Raw genomic sequence first — 24051 nt, 5'->3', positions numbered from 1 at the left:
TCTTTGCAACACACAAATATGAGCAAATATTTTTCTGAAAACATGTAAATAACTCCCAACATATAAATGACAAAAATGACCAACAGTCCAACAGAAAAGTGGGAAAATTCTTTCAATGGGCACTTTGAGGGAAATACATATGAAAATGTTGAGTCTTGCTAATCATAAAGGGAATTCTAATTGAAATGATAATAATGCTAGTTTTGCCATTAAATTGGCATTAAGGTTGAGGCCTGACACTATCAAGAGTCAGCAGCATTGTGGAGCGGGGATGTAGGGGTACTTTCCATGCCTGAAAAGCAGGAGGCCAGCTGTGTCCTAACACATAAAGGAGGTGGCCTGTGATGCAAGAGTCAAGAGTAAAAGCCAGCCGTAGAGCGAAGAAGACAAGGATCTTGTTTCTAGGATCTTGAGTCCCCCTCCCAGGTCAAAGCAAAACCAGCCACAATTACTTACTGTATTTTATGTGGCTTCATTCAGTGGACTTGAAGTTCATGATCAAACTTCAGTATCTGACATCAGAATAACCCAAATCACAGAAGCACGGAAATGCAAAAAACAGCCACCACTTTTTGCCATCATGGTAAGAGCCACCTAGTTTACAAAACTCCAAAAAAAACATGGTCTGTAAAGTGATTGTTAAAATTACTAAGCTACTGATTATAAAAGTAGCCAGCATTTGTGAAATGTTTTATTACGTTCCGCAAGTCACATACAACTTTATAAAATATTGTTATGTGTATACTTAAAAACATATGCCAGGGACTTTTTCAGTCTTTTTGTTTGGAGGTTTTGTTTGTTTGTTTTAGGGGTTATTTTTGTTTGTTTTTTTGTTTTTGTTTTTTTGTTTTCTGGTTTTGTTGTTGTTGGGGTTTTTTTTTTTTTTGGTATTGGTGGTATCTTTTTTTTTTTTTTTTTTACATAGGTTCTTCTGAGCTTTAATATCCATGTCCTTCTGGCAAATTTGCCCCACTTTTCTGCCTTACAACATCTCAACTCATTAAAGAGAAAAGGGATACACTGGCAACTAAATCCAGCCAATCTTGAATTTCTAACATTCTGGAAGACACCACTGATTCGTGGCAAAACTGCAAGGTTTCTCTATTACATATTAAACTTTACAATCCTCACTATGTCGTAGGAGGAAGATGTTGGGTCATGTTTTTTTTCTGGCATCCCTCTACCTACTCTTCTGCTTTTCAGGAAATCTGAGCCAAGTGTTAGTGGTGCAAATTCTGGGGCTTTGGAGTCAGGCAGCACTGGATTCCCCGAGTAAGCAAGTTACTGTACTTCTCTTAAGCCTCGGTTTTATTATCTCTAAACTAAATCTAGATAACATCCTCCCAGTAGGCTTGAAGCAGGGATTAAGCACATAATGTCTTTCAAATGTCCAGCCAGTTTTGGAACGGAGAAGCCCTCAGTATGTTCCTGACCAGTTTGTCTCCCTTCCTGCCCTGATAAGCTCTCAAAGCTCCAGAGAATGAGAGAGGCATCCACAAAACAGGCTCAAAGTGTGTCCCGTTGGGGCAGGTGGCACATTGTCCCACTGCTAGCGGCTCTGCAATTGGCCAGCATTCACTCTCCCTTCCTGGTCCCCTGGGGGCCCTCCAGGGGCTTGACTCTTGTCATCCAACCTCACCTCTGCTCCCTGGAATTGGCTGCACATCTCTGCCTTTGGGCACCTACCTCCATGGAATGTCATTAGACAGCTGCTTCTCTGGCTTTTGCTGGCGTGCTCCCAAGACCTCCCACAAATATCACGAGCACAGCTAGACACCAAACATACCTTGTCCCCAACTGTCCCCTGTTCCGAATGTCCCAACCACACACTCTCTGCTTCATTTCTGCCTGACTGGTGACATGCTTGCCTGAGGCAGTAGAACAGCTCTATCTGTTTGTGCAAATGGAATTTTGCTTCTCTGAATGGTGCAGGGGATGAACACATTTCAAGCATGTTAAAGTATGGATGGTTCAAGATTTTTGTCATTATATCTGACTATCAAATCTTCCACTGCTTTATCTTCACGTGATCCTCATTACTGTCGAGCCTTCAACTGATCATTCCCCTCCAACTTTTCTTGCTGACTTCTAATTTTACTGTCCACTGGAAACATGGCCTTGAACATGGTTCCCTGAGCTCTGATCTGACAGCCTGTCACTTGCCATATGAATAGTCACGCTGGTCTTTAATGGACCTTGGCCCTCTTCATTAAATCCTCTGCTAAGCTGTAGGAATGATCATACTCTTTCCCCTAAAATCCTAAAACACCAGATAGATCATTTGGTCCTCTGTGATACGGCTCTTGCTTTACCCCCACTACTTTTGCAAATGTATCTGGTATTCCAAACATATCAACATATCTGCAGTGTTCTAAATTGGCCATGTTCTTTCTTTTTAAAAATAAGGTGTTTTTTGGAAAAAAATTTCAAAATAGAGAAATCTTCAAGGAAATGACTAAGAACAACCTCCCCACGATCATTTGATACTAGGTTGCTGACGTAGTGCTCCATTAACTGTCAACTGTGTCAGAGAACATTTTCTATAAACAAAGAAATTACCCTATAAATCTTCCCGATAAGACCATCAAAATGGGAAATAAACATTGATATGTTACTATCATTCAAGCTACAAACCCTATTCTACAGCTTGTATTTTTGTGTTTTCCCCAGAGTTTTTGGTTGGTCTTTGGGAGGTTTGGGCCAGTAGGAGCTTACTCAGCAATAGTGAAAGCTGCCATAGATTTTTATTTGCCTAATTTTGTTCTGTTTTGTATTTGTGTATACCTTTGTAAGATTAAGAAAGGATCCTTCTAGAGCCTGGGTGGCTCAGTCAGTTTTGTCTCCAACTTCGGCTCAGGTCATGATCTCATGTTCGTGCGTTCGAGCCCCGCGTCAGGCTCTGTGCTGACAGCTCAGAGCCTGGAACCTGCTTCGGATTCCATGTCTCCCTCTCTCTCTGCCCCTCCTCACTCATGCTCTGTCTCTCTCAGTCTCAAAAATAAATAAAACATTAAAAATTAAAAAAAAAAAAGAAAAAAGAAAGCTCCTTCTATTCCCGGATCCCCAAGAGTTTTTATCATAAACAGGTATTCAATTTTATCACATGATTCTTCATCTATTGCAATAATCATAAGATGTTATTCCTTAATCTGCAAATGCAGTGAGTTCCATTAGCTAATGTTCAAATGATAAGCAAAACCTGAGTTCCTGAAATAAACCAAAGTTTTTTTTGTTGTGTATTGTTCTTTATTATATTACTGGATTTTGTTAATATTTCATCAGGAGTTTTGTATCTGTGTTAAAATCTGAGGAATATTTGGTGGCTAATCTTCCTTATTGTGACATTCTTTTCAAGTTTTGTATCAGCGTTAAAGTAGCATTGTAAAAAAGTTGAAAGGTTCTTACTTGTCTTTTGTCTGAAGGTGTTTGGGAGAATTTACTAATGAAGCCACTAGGATGAGCATGTTGTAGGTTCTTTTGTTTTGTTTTTTGTGCTGAAAGGATTTCATAACATTCAATTTCTTCATTAGATACAGGATTATTCAAATGTTCTTTTTTATTGTTTCAGTTTTAGAAAGCTGTACTTTTCTAGGAATTTCATCATTTTATCTGAATTTTCAAATTTAGTGGCATAACACATAATAAAATTCTTATGTGAGTTTTTTAATGTCCATAGTTTCTGTCATAATGTACCTTTTTTGATCCTTAGTAATGTGTGCTCTTTTTCGTTAGTTTATTTTTCTGGCCCAGGGATTTACCAATTTGACCAGCTTTCTCAAAAGACATAACTTTCAAGTTTCTGTCTATTTATATCTGAGATGTAAATTTCAAGTTTTCTCTTTTTTTATCATTTTAAAATGCAGTTTGACAACCATAGTCTTTATCTGGAGATGTCAGCTTTCTTCATTACTGTAGCTACTTTTATACTTAAGTTTAAATCTACCGCCTTACAACTTATTTTTCTATCAGGTGCACCTATTCTGTGCTTCATTTTTCTCTTTTCTTTCCTTATTTTGGCTTAACTAAACCATTAAAAACTCATTTATCTTCTTCTATTTACTTGATAGTTTTAGTCTTTCATTGTTTGTTTTGCCATGACCCTAGGTATTACAACCAGCTTCCTGGGTTTATTTGTTAAGTATCTTACCACTTCCAAGGCAGTGAGAGGGTCCTTCCTATTGTTATCACTTTGAGGGGATAAATAACTACACTTTTCAATTCTGAGGTAATTGTAGATTCACATGTGGGTGCAAATTTAATACAGAGAGATCCTATGTACCTTGGTTTCCATTTCCCCTTATGGTAATACCTAGCAAAACTATAAAACAGTACCACAACCAAGGTATTGAAATAGAAACACTCCATTGATCTTATTTAGATTCCTTCATATTACTTCTCTGTATTGTGTGTGTGTGTGTGTGTGTGTGTGTGTGTGTGTTTATTTCTAGCAATCTTATCCCACGCATGGGTCTGTGTATCCTCCACAACAGTCAAGGTCCAGAAGAGCTCCATCACTAGAGGTTTCCTTGTGTGTACTTTTATTTTTATTCTTTAAATATATTTTTAAATATTTATTCACTTACTTTTTGAGAGAGAGAGAGCACACAAATAGGGGAGGGGTAGATAGAGAGAGGGAGACACAGAATTCAAAGCAGGCTTGAGGCTCTGAGCTCACAATGGGGCTTGAGCCTATGAACTGTGAGATTATGACCTGAGTCAAAGTGAGACGTTCAACAACTGAGCCACCCAGGCACCCCTCCTCAAATGTGCTTTTAAAATAACCCCATCCTGTACTACTCCTCACCTCACCCCCATTCCTAACCCCTGACAACACTAATCTGTTCTTTTGTTTTTTGTTTTCATGTTTATATATTTATTTTGAGAGAGAGAGAATCCCAAGCAGGTTCCACACTCAGTGCAGAGCACCATGCGGGGCCCCATCCCAGACTCTGGGATCATGGCCTGAGCCAAAGTCAAGAGTTGGATGCTCAACTGACTGAGATGCCCAGGCGCCCCTGTTCTCCTTTTATAGAACCATAACTCTGATTTATTTGTATTGGTGTTGAGTATATTTCTTTGTATGGCGTTCTCAGTGGTGCCTCTGGGCATTACAATACACCCACGTGACTTATCACAGTCCATTGGTATCAACGTTTTACCACATTGAGTAAAGTGTGGAAACCCCACTTCCTCTTAGGTCCCTTACCTTACCCAGTTGAGTGTCTGATGTTATATTTTCTGTTTCAGTCATCAAATATCATTTATAAAAGTCATGAGAAGAATGGTCTCTTGTATTTACTGATATTTCTGCTCTTTCTCTTGTCCCTGCTTCATTCCGGCAAGATTTCTTCTTTTACCATTTCCTTTCTGTCTGAAGAACTTTCTTAAGCCATGTTTTAAGGGTAGGTTCTCTCATGGCATTTGCTTGACAATGTCTTAATTCCTCTTCATTCCTGAAAGATCATTTTCCTAAACATAAAATTCACATTTAACCATTTGACAAAATGGTCTCCAACCGACTTCCAAGATTCCAGAGGAAAAAAACCACTATCATTCAATCTGAGAGCCCAGCAGAGAGTGTGCCCCATCCCAGGCTGTGTGCAAGATTTATTCTTTGTTTTTATTTTTCAGGAGTTTAATTATGACCTGCCTCAGCATGGATTTCTTTGAGTTTATTCTATACGAGATTCATATGGGTTCTTGTATCTGTAGGTTTATATCTTTCTCAAAATTTGGGAGATTTCAACTGCCAATTATTTAAATTTCAGGTTTCCAGCAACATTTCCTTAAATATGTATTTAATACATATTCAGAGGTTTCCTTTCCCTCTCGTTACTGGACCCCAATCATACAAATAATGAATCTTCTGTTATTGTCCCAAGTCTCTGAAGCTCTGTTCATTTTTTTTCCTCTGTTGTTCATACTGTATCAGTTATATTGCTTTCTTTCCAAGTTCACTGATTCTATCTTCTGTCATTTCCATTTACCATTGAGCCCATTCTCTGAGTTTTTCATTTCTCTTACTGAAACATTCAGTTCTATGATTTCTACTTGGCTTTTCTTTATAGCTTTTATTTCTCTGCTGAGATTTACTATTTTTAACTTGTTTAAAGAGAATTCACAATACAGTTGTTGAAGCATTATTATGATGGCTGATTGAAAATCTTTGCCACATAATTTCAACATTGGATTCATCTCAATGCTGGCATCCATTGATTCTCTTTTTTCTTCCAAGTTGTGAATTTCCTGGTTCCTTGGTATAAGAGGTGATTTTCAGTTATATCCTGGACATTTTGATTCTTAGGTTAGGAGATTCTGGGTCTTATTTAAAAATTTTAAAGCAGGAAGTCACTTTATTTAGGTATGGCACATCAATCTTAATTTACTTTTGTAAACTATGGTCCCAGTGACTATTCAGTTGTTGGGGCCTTGGCAGTATTATTTTCATCTGTTCAGTATTTCCTCTGATCCCTGCCAATGCTGCCCAAAGGCAAAAGGAGTTTCCCCAGCCAACCTACCTGTTACCTCCAGGTGAAGGGAAGGGACTCTCCAGACCCCAGGGACGGAGATTGCTTCCAGGACCAGGCAGATTGTTGTAGTGGGATTCCCCTTGTCTGTTTGCCTGGATGCCTAGTATCTCCAGATGGGAGAAGGGGTTCTCCACCCCATGAGGACTGTCTTTATTATCCTTCTCCCCGCTTCCCCCACCCAGCCGCAAGTGACCCAGCCCTGGAGGCTCCTTTGTGCGCCTTGATCTAAGACTGCATTCTCCACTCTGAGATTCCTGGTGGCTTTGAAATTAGGTTGTTTTGTTTGGCCACTAACTGCTCCAAGGATTTTCTCTGGATCTTTGGGTCTCAGCAGCCTGACTGAGATGTGTTTGGATTTGGTTTTCTTTGTATTTATACTATTTTGGCTTCTCTCGGCTTCTTGGGCCTGTGGGCTGATGCCTTTTGTCAAAATTTAAAACTCTTGGCCACTATCTCTTTAAATAATGCTTTTTTTGCTCCATTATCTCTCCTTTCTGGGAATCTAATTACAGAAATGTGTGACCTTTCCATCACATCCCAAATGTGTCCTGTGTTCTTGTCTATATCCTCTACCCATTTCTCACTCTAAGTTTCAATCTGGCTGTTTTCTTGCATCTCATTGTCACTTTACCTCCGTCTATTTGCTATTAAATGCATCTCTATAGTTTCACTTATTATATTTTACATTTAATTTTTTTTCATTTCATTCCTTACTTTCTATTCTCTCTGTTGTTTTCCTTCTTGCCCTTTATTTCCTTGAATGTATTTGGTTGTACAATTAAATTGAAACCAGTGTTTGATAATTCTAATTCCTCTGTGATTTTGATTCCTCTATATGTTATTACTACTATTTTTGGTCATTTGGTCTTGACTCCAATTACCTGAGGTTCCTAGTGAGCTGATATGACACGCTAGACATGATGTACAAAAAAGAGCAGACGCAGTTTCGGCCCCTGGTGTTTGTATGTTCTTCCAGATGAGATTTATTTTTGTTATTGATAAGCATTTAATGTGGAAGCAAATCAACTTAATCCCACCAAGGCTTGAGTTGTTTCAATTTTTGTGACAGTGTGTTGATTTCTGGCTTTGCCTCTGAGTGTCCCAGCTGAAAGCCTGGGTTAAGCTACCTTCATGGTGTAATTTGGGTGTGTTCTCCATGAGAGGAGAGGAAGTTTTCTTTCCCTTCTTAGCTTCCCACCAGATACAAAACTCCAATAAGCATGTTGAAGGGAAGTGAAGCACCAAATAAACAGTTCACCTACCTGCAATTCCTTTGTTTTCAAGAATCACTTTGCTTTAAGGCTTGTTGCTTTGATAGGTCTCTAACGAGTTCAAATTTTTAAAAATCCAGCACTTCTGGTTTTAATAGGTGGACAAGTTTGTGTACAATGAGCCACCTGACTATTATCTGAGGAAATTTATCTCGTTGCTGTATATTGTAATACCTGATATTAACAGTATGACTTTTACACAAATCTACTTTTTGATAAATTTTGTAATTAGCTTCACCTCTTAATGTTTTCACATAAATCTTAGTAATATTGCTTACTACAATAATTTTTTAAGTTTTTAGGCTGAAATTTGTCAAGAACTGTTATCTTTACGATTTTTAGTTTTTCCATTCAGAAATAGAGCATAACTTTTATGATTAAATTTCTCTGTTATACCTTTCAGTAAAGTTTCTCTTGTACATTCTGCACATTTTCTCAGGATTATCAATGGATACTTTATTCATATTTACTCTTAGAATGGAATTTTATTATTAATTACTTTAACTAGTTACTACTAGTATCCAAGTCTGTTATCCATTTTATATTTGGTAAGTTCAGTTAAGTGTTATAGTTACTTCTAATGGGCTTGTTTTCAATGCAGAATTTCTTAGAGACATTAATATTCCAATATGTACTGTCAATACCCGTGATGTTGATTTAATGTGTAATTTCCAGTTATGTGTTCTGGAAAACTTTTTATTTTTAACATACCAATTAAGATTAATATCTCATGGAACATGTATTCTGTGGACACTATTCAGAAAATGTTTCAACAGACCTTTTCACTAAAATGATTTATGGGCCTGGTTTTAACCATTAGCAAATGAAATCCCCACCTTATAAATGTATGATATATTATAGTTTCTATCTGTGATGTGATGTGTGTGTGTGTGTGTGTGTGTGTGTGTGTGTGTGGCATGTTCATTCTGTTGCCTTAGACTTTATATTTTAACTCTTTACAAATGTTTGATATTAGGATTAGTCTAGATTATGAATTATGTTGACTTTAACTATTTCCGAGAAATAGTTTTAACTATTTTCATAGAAATGCGATGCATTTTTAATGTGGCATATGAGACTTCACACCCAGTTGTTACAGATCAATCACAGGGAATGCCATTAATCAATCACAGAACCCTTTCCTTTTGAGTCCAGATGTAGCCTCAAAATCCTTTACAATCATGTTTTATTGGAAGCCATAGAAACAGGTCAGAAGTGATGTACAAGGTAAAAATTGTGCTATCCTTACAATAATGTTTGCCCCTTTGATGACTCTCATTAAACTGACTCTTGTTAAAATAAATTTTATTTTCAGTTTGTTCTCTGTATTTAAGAGTCTCCTATGGTTTGCCTCCCTCTCTGTTTTACCTTATTTTCCCTTCCCTTCCCCTCTGTCTGTCTGTTGAGTTTCTCAAATTCAATGTATGAGTGAAATCATATGATATTTGTCTTTCTCTGACTGACTTGTTTCACTTAGCATAATATCCTCCAGTTCCATCTACATTGTTGCAAAAGGCGGGATTTCATTCTTTTTGATCATCGAGTAGTATTCCATTGTGTGTTTGTGTGTGTGTGTGTGTGTGTATACACACATACCATATTTTCTTTATCTATTCATCAGTCAATGGATATTTGGATTCTTTCCATAATTTGGCTATTGTTGATAGTACTGCTATAAACATTGGGGTGCATGTGCCTTTTTGAATCAATATTTTCATGTCTTTTGATAAACACCTAGTAGTAAAATTATTGTTTTTAGAGTAGTTCTATTTTTAATTTTTTGAGGAACCTCCATACTGTTTTCCAGAGCAGCTGCACCAGTTTGCATCCTCACCAATTGTGCAAAAATTTTCTTTTCTCCACATCCTCACCAACATCTGCTGTTTCCTGAATTGTTAATTTTAGCCATTCTAACTGGTTGAGGTGGTAGCTCACTGTGAATTTGATTTCTTTTTCCCTAATGATGCGTGACATTGAGCATCTTTTCATGTCTGTTGGCCATCTGGATATCTTCTTTGGAAAAATGTCTATTCATGTCTTCTGCCCATTTCTTCACTAGATTGTGTTTTTTGGGTGTTGGGTTTGATAAGTTCTTTATAGATTTTGGATACTAACACTTTATCTGGCATGTCATTTGCAAATATCTTCTCCCATTTCATCAGTTGCCTTAGTTTTGTTGATTGTTTCCTTTATTGTGCAGAAAGTTTTATCTTGATGAAGTCCCAATAGTTTATTTTTGGTTTTTGTTTCCCTTGCCTCTGGAGACATGTCTAGTAAGAAGTTGCTCCAGCCTAAGCCAGAGGTTGCTGCCTGTTTTTTCCTGTAGGATTTTGATGGTTTCTTGTCTTACATTTAGGTCTCTCATCCATTTTAATTTATTTTTGTGTGTGATGTAAGAAAGTGGTTGTTTGATTCTTCCACATGTGGTTGTCCAGTTTTTCCAGCAAATTCCCTATTCTTAATTGATTAACTTTGATTCACTTTTGGGTTGGCTCACACAAATTTTAGGTCATTATTAAAAGAAGGTTATGTAAGTGGCACATTGTCTTTGAATGTCTGGAAACATCTTTTTACAGCCTCCATATATAAAGAAAAAATTTAGCGGCTCATCACATTCTAAAGTCTTATTTTTGCACTAAAAATTCTGTAGATGGTACATCTTTTCTTTCCTTCATGACACTGTTACAGAGGAAAACTAAGAAATAGAAATATGTATTAAACATTTGTGGGTAATCTATCTCTTCATTTCTCCCCCTTTTTTCTTGATACTTACAAGAGTTTTTATTGTTACCATCATCTTTGTAATTCAAACATCTTACCAAGGCAGCTCTGGTAGATTTCTGTTCATTAATGTTTCCTGGATATCAGTGCACTCCTATATTAGTTCAGATAATTTTTCATCAGTTTTGACTATATGTATTAATTCTGATCTATTGCTTTGCTTCATTCCTTTAGAAGACCTATAACACTTAACCAGCCTTTTGTTTCTGTCCTCTAGATTTACCAGTTTCTCTTCATTTTTTCATCTCTTTGCCCCTCTCCTCAAAAAGCTAGTAAAATCTCTCCTGGTTTCCACTCCACATCAATAGTGTGAGACTTGTTCTTTTCTGATTTAACCAATTTTTAGAATATGTGAATTGAATGGGATACAAAATTCAACAACCCCTAAACACTGTCTTTAATATATTGGTAGAAATATACATGCAACCCAACAAAAGGACTTAACAAAAAAAGAATATCAATAAAGAGACATAAAGTATTTTGTAAAAGAACATAATGGAAATTCTGGGGTTGAAAATAGTATTAACTGAGATGAAAACTTTCCCTAAAGGGTTAAACAAATTTGAGGTGGAAGATAAAAGATTGAGTAACCTTCAAAAGAGAATAATAAAAATTATTCAATATAGCAAAGATGAAAGATTAAATGATGAGCATACTTTCAGAGACCTATGATACAAATGCAAATAAATTTGAATGAGAGTCCTAGAAAATAAGAGGAAGGAAAAAGAGCATTAAAATTATTTGAAGAAATAGTGGTGAAAAACATCCCAAATTTGATTAAAAATATTGATCTACAGATCCAAGTTCAATAAATTCCAAGTTGGGCAACTACAAGAGATGTACATTTAGACACATTAAATTTTAAAAGACAAACATGAAGAGAATTTTGAAAACACTGTGAGAAAAAGGACTTATTCTGTACAAGAGAAAGACAACATCAATAAAGCTGTCTTCTCATCAGAAACAATGGAGACCAGAACGCAAGGAAAAGAAATATTCAAAGCACTAAAAGAAAAACCATCAAACCAAGAGTTATATATCAAGTAAAACTATCCCTCAAAAATAAAAGAAAAATATAAAACATTTCTTGCTAAACAAGACTGAAAGATAGTGTTGGTAACGTATCTGCCTTATAATAAATGCCTAAAAATCCTTCCAACCAAAAGGGAGTAGTGCCAGAAAGTAATTCAAATACACAGGATGAAATAAAAAGCACTAGAAATTGAAAGTATGTGGATAAATACAAGGCACTCTATGAACATACTTTCCTCATTCATTGTTTTAACTTCTCTAACAGACATAAGACAGTATAAAGCAAAAATGCATGATACTGTCTTCTTAAATTAAGAGCCAAAATAGACATAATCTGTATGACAGTAGTAACTCAAAGGAGGAGTGATTAGAAGGAGATGTGTTGAAGCAGCGTTTCTATCTCAAGTAAACAGTGATAAGGTGTATATTGTAATCCCTAGTAAAATTGCTAAGAAAGTAAAGTTTTAAAGTGCAATAGAAAACAGAGAAATTAAAATAGTGCTTTAAGAATATTTATCTAATGGAGGAAAGTTTGGATGGGAGCAGAATGAAGTATACAACAGGAACGCAAGGATCTGCCAGGACAGAAAACCCCGAGGGACATACAGAAATGACAGAAGCAAAGGATCCCCAGAGGCTCTTGAGGCCAAGCATCCAGAAGGATTTTCAGGAGATGAGGACATGTCTGGTAGGACAGGAAGTCCTGAGTTGGCCTCTACCACCACTGAGTTTCTTCAGGCCAGACAACTTCAGTTTCTTGAGCCAGCCCACCTCCTAGCACAGAACTCTTATCTTCACATCCTCTGGAACCTCTATTGACCAGGCTTCCTCCCAGGGCCTGAATCCCTGATCTCAGTCCTCATAAAAATCTCCACAAGACTGGACTGAGTCACTATGTGAAATTCTTTGACTTCTGTGCTAAGATGCCTATGGAGAAGAAGGCACTTGAGATGGTGGAGAAATGCCCAGACAAGTATTTCCAGCATCTATGTGATGACCTGGAGATCTTGCTGCTCATGCTGGCTACAAGACTGTAAGGCCCGAGGACCTGGAACTTCTGATGCAATGGCAGGGTCTAGTCAACAACCAAGTCTCCCTGCATGTGTTTATGGAGTGGCACCTGCCCCTGGAGTACTGGCAGCTGCTCATTCATTGTGCATTCAGTGGCAACTTTGTCTTCCTTGTCCAGTAGTGGCCAGGCCTCAACACCTGCCCAGTCCTCAAGTAGAGCCCACTTGGCTTTACATACTTTTGCCAGCCTCCTCCCCACCTACGCAGCATCAATAAAGTGATTTAAAAAAAAAAAAAAAAGAACATTCACAAAAGAAGGAAGCAGAGGAGGAACAGAGGAACAGACACCAGACAGGTAAAGAACATATCTTCAAAATTGGCAGTCAGAAATCCATCTCTACAAATGATTACATTAAATGTAAATGGATGAGACTCCCCATTCAAAAGGTATGAATGGTCAGACTGGATGAAAAACAAGACTCAAATATATGTTGTCTACAGAAAATGCATATTAGATTCAAAGACACAAATAGTAAATCAAAAGGATGAGAAAAGATATAACATGCAAACAACAACCGTGGAAACAATGAGATGGCTATACTAATAGCAGATAAAATAGACTGCAAGAAAAAACCAACAGCATTAGAGACAAGGAGAGACATTTCATAATGACACCAAGGGTTAATGCATCAGGAAGATATGATAATTATAAATGTTTGTGCACTTAATAACAGACCTAAAAACACATATATCAAAACCAGACAGAAATGAAAGGAGAAATATCCAGTTTGCCAATAACAGTTGGAAACTACCATGACTCTCTTTTAATAATTCATAGAATAATTAGTCAGAAAAGTAGCAAAAAATTTACAAGGCTTGAGCAGCATTCTTCACCAACTTGGCCTAACTAACACTTGCAGGACACTCCTAACTGGCATTTGCACTCTTGTGGACTATAGAGAACACTATTTTCAAGTACTCACGAAATATTCTCCAGGAGAAACCATATTCTGGGTCACAAAACAACCTCAATAAACTTAAAAGACTGAAATTATATAAAATATGTTCTCTGAGAACAATAGAATTAAATAAGGTCCATAGCAGAAAGAAATCTGGGAAAACACCAACTATTTGGAAATTAAGTAGCACAACTTTAAACAACCAGTGTGTAAAAAAAAATCACAAAGGAAATTTTAAAATATTTTTAATGACAATAAAATGAAAACATGGATATCAGAATTTATGGGATACAGTTCAAATGGTGCTTACAGGGAAATATGCATCTTTAACATCTATATGAGAAAAGCAGAATGTCTCAGATCAATAACCTGAGCTTTGGGCTTAAGAAACTAGCAATGAAACTGGAGCATGCAGAAGGAAGAATTCATGCCATATGGTGACTCTATCCTGGGCACCGAGGGCTCTCATAGTGCACTATAGGAGGGAATATGAATCACAGATCTGGGCACTTCTTCTCCAGTGGGACAAGGACTAGAGTGTAAGCTGTTTGAGCTATAGGATCTCTGTGGCAGCTACTCAACTCTATGGTTGTAGCATGAAAGGAGTCATAGACAACTGTTTGTGAATGTAAGAACCATCCTCAGCTTACAGATGGAATACAAAGAGGCAGTTGGCCAAATTATGCCCATGGGCCACAGTTTTTACATCTTCATATAGATGATACATTGATTTCTTTTAAAGAAAAAAATATACTGTAAACACTGAGCCCTACAGAGGAAGGGATTATATCTTTTCAGTTCCGTATGTCCCATCAGTGCGCACATGAGATAACACAAAGTGTGGACATCTTGGGGAATCTCTAGGATGAAAAAGAAGAAGCAGCTAGCTTACAAGTAGTAGTAGTTTCCAGAAGTGTGATTAGTTAGTTCTGGTAAATCCAAGAGGGAAAGGACTAAAGGTGGAATCTAACACACAGCCTATTACATTATTTCATTAATCTTCACAAAACCCTCCCTTTCACGCACACCAAAGCTGAGATCAAGAGCAGCTAAGTAATGTACATAAGATCCCATGAATAGTAAGAAGCCAGAGGAGGAATGGAAGAGGTTTGTAGCTCCAAAACTCAAGGCTTTTTTTCATTCAGACCTGGCTCACTTGCCTTGCTGGCCATGATCTCACACTTGGCTGTTTCTACCACTGCTCTTGCTAGCACTTCTTTTTCAGTATTAGTACCTACAGATCACAACCTCCTCTTAGGGAACCATAAGCCTACATTCCAGCAACTGCTCTCCATCCCTTCCTGCAGGTCCTCCTGTGGTCACTCAACATGGCTGAGCCTCAAAGTTCCCAGCTTCGTAATGAGCATATCAGGGATCAGGAAAATCAGGAAGATAATGGGAGTGAAAGTGTTCTGAAAAGTACTAGCCATTATACAAATTGATGATGGTACTTTCAATCATCCCTAACTGGCTCTGGCCTTGCTTTTTCTTTTCCGGAAATGGACACACCTTTGTGAATCAATCACTGTGCTTTGTAAGCATGTGTAAGCTCTTTCTACACGGAGTGCGTGACTGGATGAAGCCCTTGTTTCTATGTAGGCCTGAGTGTGGGAGAGATCTGTATCTGTGGGTGTTCAGATATCTAGGACACCATGTTCTGTTGATAAGTCAACCTTCTACTGATTGGATTTTAAATTTCCTCCCCCTCCCCCAGTAGCTCCTTCTGGATAATATGTATTCCTGGAAAACTGAGGATCACAATAGCGTGCTCATCACCCCTCCCTTCTAACTCATAGCAAGATAGATGGTAAAAAACAAAACAAAACAAAACAAAAACTCCCATAAAAAGGAGCTAGTGTGACTCTCTGGTTTGGAATCCAATGAACCTTCAAATGCTTAAACTTTTGGGTTAGATAAAGATCAAGAAGTAGAACACTTATCTGGAAATTTTGAACTTTCAGTGCCTATTTAGGTAGGAAATGTCATGAGATTCAGTCTTGGTGCCTGATTTCCAGAACTTCCTGATTTTTCAAAGAGGCCAGAAATTCTCTGAAAAGAGAAAAAGGGAAAAAGAAAAGCCACTGTGGTGTCCAGCTGCTTCTGGCAGGGAGTGGAGTGGAGAGAGACAGACAGAAGTGCCCAGGGACCACCTCTTCTCTGTTCCTTCCTGGCAAAGCCTGCCTCGGACACCCCTAGCTCCGGCCAGCTACATTAGCTGCCACTGGGGAATTTCTGGTGTTCACTGTACCTGGTGGATATAGCTTTCTTTGGAGGAATGGTGGCCCAGACCTTCTATTCCTTGAGTCACAAATTCCTCATCTGAAAAACAGGAACAGAGATACACACTTCACGAGCCTCTTGAGGGTGGAGGGTAGTATCCCTGGCTGCAGTGATTCCAAAGGAGAATGGGAGAGAGGGAGGAAGGGCTTCCTTCTTTGCCTCCTGCCCTCCCTAACACTCTAGGGGCGCAAGCCAATGAGTCCCCACAAGATCTGATTCTCGATCAATAGGTGCAAACCCACCCACAGTGGGACAAGCAGGAAGTCCCCCAACAGGTCTACAGAGACCAGTTTAAGATGGCGGAGTGCTCTGAGCACAATGGTATTTGTTAAACCACAGACATTCACCAGATCACTGCCAGTCCAGGATATCTCTGAAGAACAATTTTGATCTTTGTTTTTTTCAATGTGGAATTTCAGTAAGAAATGTTTTCTTACTCCTTAGGGATCATCATCCTCATCCTTACCATTTCTTTTTATTCTGGATGCCCAGAAAATTAGAGTTGATCTCTGGCAGTTTCTCTTTTACAATCTAGTGTAAGATGACTTTGTTCACCATTACATCATTAACGGTGGCATATTCCCCAGCATGTGAGGGAACTGTTTTCACCATGGATTGAAGCCCCGCGGACATAAGTGCCCTGAGAACAAATCTGCCGATGTGACCTCCACTACAGGGCCCCACATCTTACCTTCCAAATAGCAAGTGATCAATAAATATCAAATGAAGGGATGAATTGATGAAAGCATTAAAGATCTAATGAATACTTTCTGGGGAGCAGGCTGAAGAGAAAACAGTGATGATGAGTTCCCCACCCTGTAGGAGGATACAAGTTAGTTGAGAAGGTTGATGGCAATACAGAGGTTTAGGGAACAGTGTCAGGGAAGATCAGGTACCATACAGTGTGTGCAGATAGCAGATATTGACGAAAATTCACCACAGGAATGAGAGCAGAGGGCTGGGTTCCCCTTTGGGGGATGGGAAGACTAACCCATCCTCCAAGGAAAGGCTGTAGAGACCAGAAGATGGAGGGAAGGACACCAACTCGTTGTCATGCCCTTGACCCCTGTCTTTGAATAGCATTCCACTTACAAAGGAATAAAAAGAAAATAAAACCAAGGCCACGCACCGTAAATAGTGGAAGCAGGATTTTAATCCAGATGTTCCTGATTCTTCAAGGAGTATTTTCTTACTCTAGGTGGGAATTCCTATCACTGGAAAATAGGAAGAGGGAACCAGTAAAGAGGGAATGGTATGAGAAAGACCCAGGACCAGGAAGCAGAAACGCTGACCTGGAGGGGAGGTCGCTTCCAAGGGGACCGTGCTAGACTCAGAGCAATGCGGGAGGAAGAGGTCCTTCAGAACAAGGTCTGCGGTTTGGACCTTGTTCTGTGCTGAGAATAGGGAATCTTAAGGGGTGTTCAAAGAGAATCAGTATTCTAGCAATGTTCATCAGGCTTTTCAATTAAAGGAAATAAGGGGAGAACCAGAGGTCAGGAATGGAGAGTAGTGGAAGAGCCCAGAAGAACACTGCTATGAGTCTTGCTGAAGTGGGTCATTCATTCATTCTCTTAAGGATTTATTTTCTTTGGTACTCATTCTCTCCATTCATTCATTCTTTCATTCACTTATTCTCTTAAGTATTCTCTTAAGAATCTCTTCATATGTTCCCCTAGGTGCTAGACATACAGTGAAAGAACAAGAAAGACATGACATTTTTTCTAATGGCACCTGAATTCCAATGGGGAAGATAGACAGCAGGAAAGAAAGAAATCACTTCAGAAGGTGGTGAGCACCATAAAGAATAAATGGATAACAGGGCCAGGTGGAGGGGCCTGGTGACAAGTGTCAGCAGCCGGACAGGGGAGGCCTTTCTGAAAGATCTGATCTCTGTGTGGGTGACAGGCAGTGCCCTGTGAGGGCCTCTCAGGAGAGCGCGGAGTGGAGGCAGAACGGGAGGGAGGTCCTGGGACTAGTAGGGCCAGGAGGGCAGCGGGAAGGGAGTCTGGTTCACAAGAACTGGGGAAAGGACGGGCATCAGAGAAGCAGGACGGGAACATGGGGAGGAAAACGTGAGTGAGTGAGACTTTGTGCCACCTTTATATTTAAGGGTAAAGAGGAGATTCCAGGACCAGGGGGCAACAAAGAGGAGAGGTGGGTGCCTCAGTCTGGGGGACAAGGGACATTTTAGGTGCTATGAGAAATCAAGGTTAGGAGATGGAGGTAGCCGGTGACTCATCTGTGGCTTGAGGCCTCTTTCATTTAAAGGCAGAACTATTTTCTTTCCTCCCATTGTGGAATTTCCAAAGCCAGGATCCTGGCGACACCTCAGGACTGACTTGCCAAGCAGTGTGCCTTGGGATGGGTGACCACCCCGATCTTGACCCACCAGGTGTCATATGTGTGTACTTGGCAAAAATGCCCAATGGCTGCGGTGTTGGTCCTGTCCCATCGGCACACACGTCACAGGCTTTCTGGTTGAGTTACACAGAGACAGCTCTCCTAATGTCAAAATGTTCTAAACTTGGCTCAAAATTTAACAAACAAACAAAACAGAGAAGGAACGAAATCAATGAGCCCCGAATGGAAAAGGTTGACGACAGTGAAGCTTTTGGAGGGAAAAACCTCTGGCGAGAATCCCCAGTGAAAAGATGCAATACCCAGGAGCCCGGAAATTGATGAACACCTTTCACTGCAAGCTTTCCAGTCTGGTCACAGAAAGCGAAGGACAGGGGAAACTGCAGGATTCATTGTAAATATTACTCTTTATCTGGCAAAATAAACTTCCTTGGCTCTGCATGAACTTCAAATGGGGATATTTGTTTGAGGAGCAAAGTTATCAAGAACAAAGCTGATTAAAAATCTGCCTGCAAGACAACTACCCCGAGTGGCTGACTCTTTCCACAATCCTTGTGGGAGAAGAAGTCATCCCAACAAATCAGAGTCTTAGAGACTCCAGGGGGTCCTTGGGGGACAGAGAGTAGGTCCCTGGCTTGTCTGCTTCTGGAGATCTAATATTGGGATAAGATGGGATAACCTTGAAGAACTGGTACTTCTGGTCACCCTAGAAAATGCTGTCTCAGAAGCTGATGGGTCACACCAAGCAGACAGGTGTTTTATCTATGCCCCTAAAGGAGAGACACGAGCTGTGATTACCAGCTCTGCACGGGGGTGGGAGCTGGGGGCTTTGCTGCCTTCCTGGCCCTCGTACTGTCCCCTCTCCGGTAGACCCTACTGGCTCCTCATGTTGCAACCCCCTTGTGATCTGCACAGATGGACACTTGTGAATTTTTCATCATCCTCTGCTCCTGGTGCAATGGTATGAAGTTCCCTTCCTCCCAAGAACCCGGTCTTTTCCAGGGATGAACACGAGAGACATGGATACGTGCACCCCTCCTCCTGATTTCCCTGGCACATCAGTGTGGACAAGTGCACGTCACTTTGAATCTCGCATTCCAGAGTATTCGTCCCCCCCCCCCTCCGTCCTCTCTAGCTGCCGGGAGACCCTCTGTCTACCTCCTCCTCACCTGGGGGGCTGTCAGAGTCGCTTCCCCACAGGCTCCTGCAGTCATGCCTCTATTTTCACTGCCTCAGCTTGTCCTGTTTCAAATTGGTAATAAAAAGGAAAAAAAATTCAGAAGCAGGTAATCACCAGCCTTCCCTGTATAAAAACACAGCTTGTTTCTATTGGGGGCCACCTTGCTACACCAGAGCCCTGACATGTACATTTCAGGATAGATTAGGAATCGCTGGCTGCATTTACATAACATCAAAATCACTGTCTAGATGTACAACATAAAGTGAGTCCTTTTTTTTCTTCCGCAGCCCTTGTCTGAGATGGGTTTCTGCCTCACTGGCACGTTGGAGCTTCGTTGATGGAATTGCTAGGTCCACTCTTGCTTTCCTGGGAAGGGCGGTCCCCTCCACCCTAGGAAACAGCAGGGCCAGGAGGGCTAAGCAAAACCATGCAGGGAACCTGGGGCAAGGCGGCCCCCCAGGGCCCTCCCAGCTCCTCCCGGCATGCCTTGCAGCAGCAGGAAGCCACCCACCCAAATTTCAGAAACCGCAGGCTCCTGTGGGTTCTGAGATCCCCTGTTTTATGTGTTCTTTGACACACGCACAAAGTTCGGTTTGTCGTTGGTCGCTTTCTTCCACGTTGGTCGGCTGGGACTAGGAAAGAGCACCCTTTGCACCATACACGGGGTGGTCCTGAGTCTTCCCTCTTCCCAACCGAGCAGGGGTCCTGGGTTCCCTCCCAAGCACCCAAGTGGGTGCACACGCCTCAACGCCGTGCTCTGAGTCCTACCCTATTTGCTGTGCAGAAAAGGAGGACCTGTTTCTTGTGGATGTCCCCCCCCAGCCACCCCCAATCACAAGGTGAGGGGCTCCAAGGCAAACAGAGACATGCTCTTAGCTGGCCCTGGGCACTTGGAGGTGTAGATGTCTCTGGACCCTGGAATGAGGAAGCAAGAGGCTGTCCTGGTTTTGAGCCGTAGCTGAGAGAACCTTCTGCCCCCAACTTCTGCTGCACCCTCTCCTTCTGCCCAGAGTCCCTTTTCTGCTCTCTCTGTCTTTTCTGCCTATCCCCTCCTCGCCCTTTTCAGACTGGCGCAAGGCCTGAAATGCAAATCCCGCCCCAGCCCTGATGCTGCCTCCAGCTACCTTCTGCATTTCCTCTCTGGCTTCCATGGTCCAGGGCGGCACTGCTGTGGCTTGTGGCTCTGTGCTCTGGGGGGAACAGAGCCTTGTGAGTCCCCTATCTCTCTGGAGCCCAGCCAAGGGGCCAGCCCTCAGGAGGCACTGGGGTCCCCAGTGGGCCTCAGCCATCTGGTGACAGTCATAGCTGGGATATTTCAAATCAGAGCAGCTGGCTGGGAGCAGGGCCGGACCCCCACAGCTACCTTTTGAAGACCAGCCCAAGGTCACTTGCCAAGGGCGCCTGGCCTTCCCGCCCAGGGGACCTGCAGCAGCCTCAGCTCAGGATCCTGGCAGTTGCTAATGAGGCAGGAACCCCTCCTAGGGCCATCGCTGCCTTTGCCAGGCCTCAGTTTCTCCCTCTGGCAGCTGCATCACAGAGGAAACTGAGGCTCCGAAGATCACACTGCTCTTTCAAGGGTCACGTAACTCTGAAAGGGCAGATGCATGAAGCCAGTTGAGAAATCCAATTCACTTTTTTGTTTTCCATTTCCCTCCCCACCTGCTAGACTCCAGAGCAAGAACCAGGCTTCACAAGCCTGCGAACAGCCATCACTTGGGCCCCTGGCGCCTAAGGCCTGCAGTTAATGCTCCATGGTTGCCGGGACCAATCTCAAAGTTGTCAGTACTTTGGTCTCGGATTGGTGTCTTGCACGTGAAGTCCTGGACACAGCAGAGCATGTGCAGAAGGAGCCTCAGCTCACACGCAGACCCCCTTCAGCTGCTGCCCCTTCTGTGGAATGGGCTCATGGCCATCTTCCCCGATGCCTCCACCCTCTGCCCTGCCACTGCCACCCTCTGCCCTGAGCTGGGACCCCAGTCAGGGGATGGAGACGTGGGGACATGGACAGAGCCAGGCAGATTGAGTCATTGGGCCGTGGATGCTGTGAGGGTCTGTGACTGCCCCCTAATAATCCCCCTCACACGAGGGAGATGACATTAAATAGCAAATAAAGAAACATCAGGACATGTTAAGAGAGAGACGATGAAAGAATGAGAAAATGCATTTCCTGCTTTTTGGACAGGTGCCCGTGTTTTCTGTTTGTGTGGGGCCCTGCACCTTGTGTATCTCGCTCCACCCCACAGACATGGGCCAGGCAGCCCTGGAACCAACGACTCAAGGTTATGGATGAAGCCTGGCTCCTGGAGTCCTCCACGCCCTCTGGTAATTCAGACTACAGTTCTCAAGGAGCGGGGTTTAAGGAAAAGCAGTAACTTGGGTTCAGGGAAGCCAGAACACACTGCTGGTTCTCTCTTGTAGCTTATGTTCCACAGAGGCCGAGGGGCCCCAGGGGCCAGCACGGTGGGTCAGGCCACCTCCCACTCAAAAATAAAAACCTGCTGTTGAGTATTCAGGAGCTGCATTCTCAACCCTCAGTTCTAAAATAAGGCTGCACCTTTTGCATCTGCGATTATTTATGCCTGGAAATAAGGAAGTGAGATTCCTACCTACTGGAAAGACAGTTATGAGGGCGGCTCTGTGAGGCCGGTGCGGCTGAGGACAGCAGACAGCGACTCACACGTGCGAGGGGGGGAATGGGAGCTGCAAACAGGCAGCTGCCAGAAATTCTACCGCTCAGGGCAAGATAGCGATCAGCCTTCATTTCCTGGTCTGAGATGCGGAAGGAGCGCACAGGCTTCCCGGGGAAGTGGCAGTCACTCCCAGAACCCTCGGTGACACGTCCTGGGGCTCTGCTGGGCTCGAAGCCCCCTCGGTGGTGCCCTCCTGTCCTGTCCCTGCTGGCTCCCTGCTGGCTCCCTGCTGGGCATGTCCCATATGTGGCTGCAGTTTCTTCCAGCGACTTCTCCTGAGTTGAATGTGAGCTCAGCTGGAGGCCTAGGGCCTTAACAGCGGACTCCAGGTGTGTAGGACACCATCCATCCACAGCAATTTGTTCCAGGACAGGGACGTGAGACAACCAGACCCAGGGATATTTCCCAGGGCCTTTGGAAAGAGAAACATTGTCTTATGTAAGAGCGTCAAGGGCAAACATTCTCCCTTCCTCCAAATGGTCCGACTGCGAACATGAGGTCTGAACATGAGGGTAGAGCTTCTTTCTCCAAGGGAGGGCCACCTCCTGGAGCCCCAGGATGAGGCTGACCCTGTAGGAGGGAGACCACGCAAACGGAGAGTCCCCGATTTCCTTGCTGATCTCCTGGATCCAGCTCTTTCTGCACCTGCTTTTGGTTTTTTACTGGAACTAGTACATTTCCTATATTGTTTAGATAAGTTTAATTTTAGTGGTGAAATAAGTATTAAATTTTATCTCAGTGGTGTTCAACTTACATTTTTACTAAGTCATGAGGTAGGCTGCTAATTTTATCTCTTCTTGACCTCATGACGAAGGAGACCATCTCAAAATCCTTACCTGGGTGCTTCTATGGACCCTGTGACTCATGCGCCCTCTCTGGGAAGGAAAGATTCTCTCTGGAGCGTGGTCGCACACCAAGGAACATGTGAGCTTGGAGTCTACGTTATGCTCACTCCGTGGCTAAACAGTCAATGCAGAGTGGAGAGTGTGGTGGACGGGATCCTGGGATGACCTCCAGTGACCCTCATCCATATATACTTTCCTCCCCTTGAGTGTTGGCTGAATCTGTAAATCTGATAAGATATCCATTCCCATAATTACATTAAGTTAGGTGACAAAAATGGATTTTGCAGACACTGTTAAGGTAGATCATCCGTTGACCTTGAGTTAATCAAGAGAGACGTCATATCTAGTTGGACATGAGCCCTTTTAATCTGGCAGGTAGTGAGAGACAAAGCATGAAAGAGGTCTGGCGTTAGGGAGATTCTCCATTGCTAGCTTTGAAAATGGAAGGGCCACGTGGCAAGGAACAAGAGAGGCCAGTAGGAGCCGACAGCTGTCTCCTGCTGACAGGCAAGGGGGAAGCGGGATCTCAGTCTTGCAACCACAAACAATGAACTTGTCAATAACCTGAATGGGCTGGGGAGTACATTCACCCCTGGAGCCTCCAGAAAGGAGCTCAGCCTGCCGACACCTTGATTTCCACCTCAGCAGACTTGAGCAGTGAACCCAGTCAGACCTTGACCAGATTTCTAACTGTGACCTAAAAAGTGGGAATTGGTTTACAACTCAGATTTATGGCAATTTGTGACATAGTAGTAGAAGGATCTTGCTCGAAAGCCCTTCCTTCCCTGGCTCTTGCAATTACTTGGAAAAATAGAGTCCTTTATTTGTCTAGGTTTATTGAAACTGGATTTCCATTCTTGGTGACCAGATTCTCCTACTATGGCTCTTAAATTCTTCTACCTTATGATCTACTTCCAGAAATAGGACTTCCTGGACAAGGCATATTAATTTTCTTATTAGACTAATGGGAATTTTTAATTCTTCTCTGAAAGAGTCGTGTCAATGTAATCTGTCATCAAAAAAACAAGACTATTCGGACATCGGCATAGTTTTACTGATCCTCTTCTGTGATTTTGTAACAATGCGAGATTAATTCATACTTAGTTTTTTTTCA

General features: G+C 41.8%; 1 long non-coding RNA gene across 1 annotated transcript in view; it reads right to left on the bottom strand.

Annotated features, from left to right (window-relative positions):
* Window positions 1-19409, bottom strand: part of LOC115271697 — a 32018-nt gene extending 12609 nt beyond the window's left edge. The window contains exon 1 of the long non-coding RNA XR_003900070.1: window positions 19392-19409. This is a non-coding gene — a long non-coding RNA (uncharacterized LOC115271697). The remainder of the gene's footprint in view (window positions 1-19391) is intronic.
* Window positions 19410-24051: the final 4642 nt, after the last annotated feature.

This window comes from Suricata suricatta, chromosome 2 (assembly GCF_006229205.1).
Source record: "Suricata suricatta isolate VVHF042 chromosome 2, meerkat_22Aug2017_6uvM2_HiC, whole genome shotgun sequence".
In the NCBI taxonomy this organism is placed as follows: domain Eukaryota; kingdom Metazoa; phylum Chordata; class Mammalia; order Carnivora; family Herpestidae; genus Suricata; species Suricata suricatta.
Note: the sequence above shows the minus strand (reverse complement) of the source record. Positions and strands in the feature narration are given on the sequence as shown.